This window comes from Notothenia coriiceps, unplaced genomic scaffold (genome assembly GCF_000735185.1).
Source record: "Notothenia coriiceps isolate Sejong01 unplaced genomic scaffold, NC01 NC01_scaffold00022018, whole genome shotgun sequence".
In the NCBI taxonomy this organism is placed as follows: domain Eukaryota; kingdom Metazoa; phylum Chordata; class Actinopteri; order Perciformes; family Nototheniidae; genus Notothenia; species Notothenia coriiceps.
Window position 1 is genome coordinate 912820 of NW_011354719.1, and position 5607 is coordinate 918426.

A 5607-nucleotide genomic window follows, 5' to 3' on the forward strand; every position below is an offset into this window, starting at 1 on the left:
GAGATAAATTCCTTTCTTGAGGGACTTTTGAGGACTTTAGCCCTTGTACAAAAAAACTACGATAAAACTTCACAAGGAAAAACTTTCTCTTTAAACCCAGGCATTCTTAGTTTCTATTGTTATTAAACTGTATTTAAGCTTGCTTGGGATAAAGCACAGCTTAAAATAACAAGTAATATTTAAAAATGTTAGCTAAACGAAAATAAAAGGGTAATAACAAAGGCCGCCCTGGAGCAAAAATTGCTAACGCACTGTAGCACAGAAACTGGCGTTAAAATACCCTTATACTGTATCGGATCTGGCCCCCACAAACAAGATATCGGATTAGCAGCTGAGATTCCACTGATTCCAGGACATAGTCTGAGCGATCAGAACTCGCGGACATTTTTTTTTTTTTTATTTTTCGGAAGCAAAACCAGAATCATTTGTTTACCTTTTGCTGTTTTCTGATCAAAAGTTGTGTTCAATGCGCATATACAACGATAAAAAAACGCTGCTGAAGGTTATAACATCCAATGTGGTCTTAAAATGATTACTGATTAATCCATCTTCAGTATTTATGTCAAGTACGGAGTTTTCATATATAGTTGCTATGAGAGTACCAGGATTTATGACAGCTTCGCGTTTTGGGCATTTCTGGGCTACGCATCCACTCATTCACCAATGGCGAATGCTTTAGATGGCATTTTAGGAACTTCCCTTTTATTCTATTGGCTCTAACCGGTTAACAAGAGGTGTCAAGGTATATACAAATATATAAAAAACATGTCTATGAAGTGTTTTTGCTCAAAATACAAACATATCAACCTTCTAGCCCATGGGGCCTCTCATATTCCTCTATTTCACTTCCTGTTTAAAATGCCTGATTTTGGGTATAAAGCCCTTAAAAAAAAAATAAAAATTGATTAAAAAATAAAAAGTAAAGGGTCTGAGCTCATGCGGGACCGGCAGCCTACTGTCTTAAACTAAATACTGCCGTGATGGAAACGCCATATCATGGATTATCAAGGATTCTTTCTGAAACAGTATGGAGCTCAAAGGCTTTCTCTCTTGCCGGTTATCCGCGGTTAGTGCTAGGCATCGTATACCGGCTGGGTTTTTATGGCGGCGTAAGCTGACGTAATAGTGGCTCGTGGATGAGACGGCACTTTGTTCGCGCTCGTGCTCCAACAGACAACAGACAGACAAGTCTGTCAAGGATGCCAAAAGCGCCAACAAATCAGTATGGCTTCACATCAAATATTTTCAAACCTGAAAGGATATTCGGAGAAGCGTTAGCAGACGCGGGAAGGAAACAACTGATCACAAGGTATATTTGTGCTACAAAAGGAACAGGTTTCGGGGAAAATAGTAAGTTGTAAGGTTAGAATCGGATTTGAGAACAACGATGGCCAAGTAGCCTCCCTACATTGTGCTCAGTAATCAAATATGAAGTAGGCCCGGTATATAGGCCTAAGTATAAGTATAATAATGGTTTAAGCTATCAGGGAGCCGCCGGGATTTTGGGCCCAGAAATATACTCACATTGGGCACCACCAGCTCACAGGCCACTTTGCTCTCAAATTTCCGATCTAACGCTTACCCACTTACTATTTTCCCCGAAACCTGTTCCTTTTTTGTACACAACTATACTGTTGTGATCGTTGTTTCTTCCGCGTCTGCTAACGCTTCCTCGAAATCCTTCAGTGTTGAAACATTATTGATGTGAAGCATTTCCTGTTTGTTTGCGCTTTGGCATCCGTTGACAGACTTGTCTGTCTGTTGTCTTGTTGGGAGCACCGAGCGCCAACAAAAGTTGCCGTCTCTCCTACGACCACTATTACGTCATGCTTTCCGGCCCGCATAAAACCCAGCAGGTTATACGATCTAGCACAACCGTGGGTATAACCGGCAAAGAGAGAAAGCCCTTTTGAGCTCCATTTACTTGTTTTCAGAAAGAATCCTTGCATTTAATCCATGATTTTGCGCGCTTTCATTCACGGCAGTATTTGTTTAGACAAGTAAGCTTGCACGGGTCACCGGCATGAGCCTCAGACCCATTCTTTTTTATTTTTTATCAAATTTTTATTTTTTTAAAGCTTTATACCAAAATCAGGCACTTTTGACAGGGAAGTGAAATAGAGGAATATGAGAGGCGATGGCCCTAGAATTGGTTGATATGTTGGTATTTTGAGCAAGACACACTTTCATTAGACCATGTTTTTATTATATTTGCGTTATATTGACACCCTCTTGCTTAACGTTAGACCAAAGAATCAAGGGGCAAGTTTCCTAAAAGTCCATCGTAAACATTACCCATTGGTGATGAGTGATGCGGTAGCCAGAATGCCCAAAACCGGAAGCTGTCATACACTCTGGTACTCTCATAGCAACTATATTATGAAAACTCCGTTATTTGACATAATATTGAAGGATGGATTATCAGTAAATCATTTTAGACACATTGGAGTTATAACCTTCAGCGCGTTTTTATCGTTGTAATGCCATTGAACACACTTTTGATCAGAAACAGCAAAAGCGTAAGACAAATGATGTCTGGTTTTGCTTCCCATGTCGCGAGTTCTTGATCGCTCAGACTATGTCTGGAACAGGTGGGAATCTCAGCTTGCTAATCGCAGTATTCTTGTTGTGCAGATCGGATAAGTAATAAGGTATTTTAACGTCAGTTCTGTGCTAGCTGCTGTTAGCAATTTTTTTATCGCTACAGCGGCGCCTTTGCTTATTCCCTTTTATTTCGTTTTAGCTACATTTTTAATATTACTTGTTTTTAGCTGTGCCCTTTATCCCAAGCAACTTTAAAATACAGTTTAATAACATAGACTAAATGCCTGGTTAAAGAGAAAGTTTTCCCTTTTTGTGAAGTATTTTCTATGTAGGTTTTTTGTGTAAAGGCTAAAGTCCCAAAAAGTCCCCTTCAGAAGAATTTTATGCTCCCACAATCCCCACGCCCCCCCCACTACCTCGCCTGAACCGGAAATGATTGGGACTCCTTTGTTTACTTCCATAAGATATGACATCACTATTTAACACTGGTTTTTCTATGTGACTAGCCCGTCTAACACATTTGCCTAAGGGGTGAAACACCTCTAAGCCTGTTGTAAAGCATTTGTTGTTTTTTAAAGCATGCCACATAGAAGAGGCACAAAATACAAATAAGAAACCTGAAAATCAGCATAATATGCTCCCCTTTAAAGGTCCATGTCATGGCGATTTCTACTGATCATAATTCCATTGTTGAGGTCTACTAAAATGATGTACATTGTTCAATGTTTCCAAACTCACATTGGTTTCTCATACAGCCATCTCTGTAATAGTGTGTATATTCACTCTCTGTCCTAAACGGCTTGTTGGAGCTCCTGCCCCCCCCTCCCTGCTGTGAGCCCAGTGTGCTCTGATTGGTCGGGACGTTGCGAGGCTCACTGCTCACTGAGCTGGCTTACTGCGTACTGGTACAAACAATAAGTCTGGCTTCGATACTGAGTAAGAGAAATATATTATAACGCTGTAAGAATGGGTCTGCAAGAGAAGCATTTCTCCGCGATCCCATCTCGTCTGTTACCAACCAAGGAGCTCTATGCAAGTCAATGGGGTCCCTGTGTTACTTAAAAATGGTACACTAAAGGGTCCCACACTGCGTTTGATAGTGACGCCAAGGGATCTTGGTGTGTGAGGAGCTCTGCGGATTGTGTCCATTTTGGTTCAGGAACACACATGGACACAAATGGAAAAATGAGAAATCTCCAACGAGGCGTTTTGCCAGAGGTTCTTTTCTGTGTTAGAGTTTTACTCCCTACAGGGTGTACTTTGAGGGTTTTTGACACATGCAGAAAAACCTTCATAACACAACAAGGGGACGGGTTAAGAACCGGAAAAGCATGACATGGGACTTTAAAGGTCACCTATCATGCCATTGTTAGGCCAATAGCATTAGGTCTCAGATATTATAACAAAAATATAAAAAACATGTCTATGAAGTGTTTTGCTTCAAAACACCAAACAGATCACCCATTCTAGCCATGCCTCATATCCACTATTTTCTCTTGTTACAAAAGTGCTGATTCTGGGTATAAACAGCTCTCTCTTTGAGAATGAGACCCTGTGTCTCAATGAAGATTTTCCCTGTATAAATAAAGGGCTAGATTAAAAAATAAAGCTTTTTTTTTTAGAACAGAAATCTTTTTTAAATAAGAGGGGGCGGAGCTTATGGGCTTCATGCGGCGACCCGGCAGATACTGTCTAAAATGCTGCGGTTGATGAAACGCAAGGATTACTAGATCAAGGATTATTCGATCAAGGATTATTTCTGAAACAGTATGGAGCTCAAGAGGCTTCCTCTCTTGCCGGTTATAAACACAAGGTGAGTTCGCTTTTTATTTCCTGCTTCTTCGAACACATGCTCTCCAGTACAGGTTAGCCTCTGAACGTTAGCGATGCTAATGTAAACACCGACCGTATTACGTCCAAAACAGCCCAACTAATTCTGTCCTTTCTCCGCTCAGAGGACCAGGTCGTCGCACGCATCTCTGCTTGTCTAGCTGACATCTCTCGGGTGGATGTCTGCTCACCACCTCAAGCTCAACCTTGACAAGACTGAACTGCTTTTCCTTCAGGGAAAAGATTGTCCCACTCTTGATCTAACAATCAACATCGGCACCTCTGTTGTTACCCCGACTCAGACTGCAAAGAATCTGGGTGTGACCCTAGATAACAAACTGTCCTTCACTGCAAACATCGCTGCTACAACCCGCTGCTGCAGATACACGCTTTACAACATCAGGAGGATACGTCCCCAGCTGACCCAGAAATCAATGCAGGTTCTGGTCCAGGCTCTCGTCATCTCATGCCTAGACTACTGCAACTCCCTCCTGGCTGGTCTACCTGCATGTGCCATCCGACCTCTGCAGCTCATCCAGAATGTGTCTGGTCTTCAACCTTCCTAATTGTTCCCACACCACTCCGCTCCTCCGCTCCCTTCACTGGCTTCAGGTAACTGCTAGAATCCACTTCAAGACAATGGTACTTGCATACCATGCTGCAAATGGATCTGGCCCTTCCTACATCCAGGACATGGTTAAACCATACACCCCAGCATGTGCACTCCGCTCTGCATCGGCCAAACAGCTCGCTGCACCCGCACTGCGAGGGGGACCCAAGATCCCATCAGCAAAAACACATGGGTTTGCTACCCTGGCTCCAAAATGGTGGAATGAGCTCCCCATTGAAATCTGGACAGCAGATAGCTTGCACATCTTCCGGCGCAGACTGAAAACTCATCTCTTTCGACTCCACTTCGAGCGATAGAATTACTAACAAAGAACTATTAACAAAGCACTTATATACTAATAAAGGACTGGCTTATCTAAAGCCAGTTGAGTAGAAATTGAAATGTTTTGGCTCTATGAAACCTGATGTACTTATATGATTCTGTTTTCTTCAAGTTTGTATCTTGTTGGTCGAATGCACTTATTGTAAGTCACTTTGGATAAAAGTGTCAGCTAAATGCAATGTAATGTAATGTACTGTATGTAATGTGATGTAAAAACAGTCGGGCATTGTTTCTGATAGCAACGTTTCTGATAGTGCTGTGGGTCCGCCGCCGATTTGACG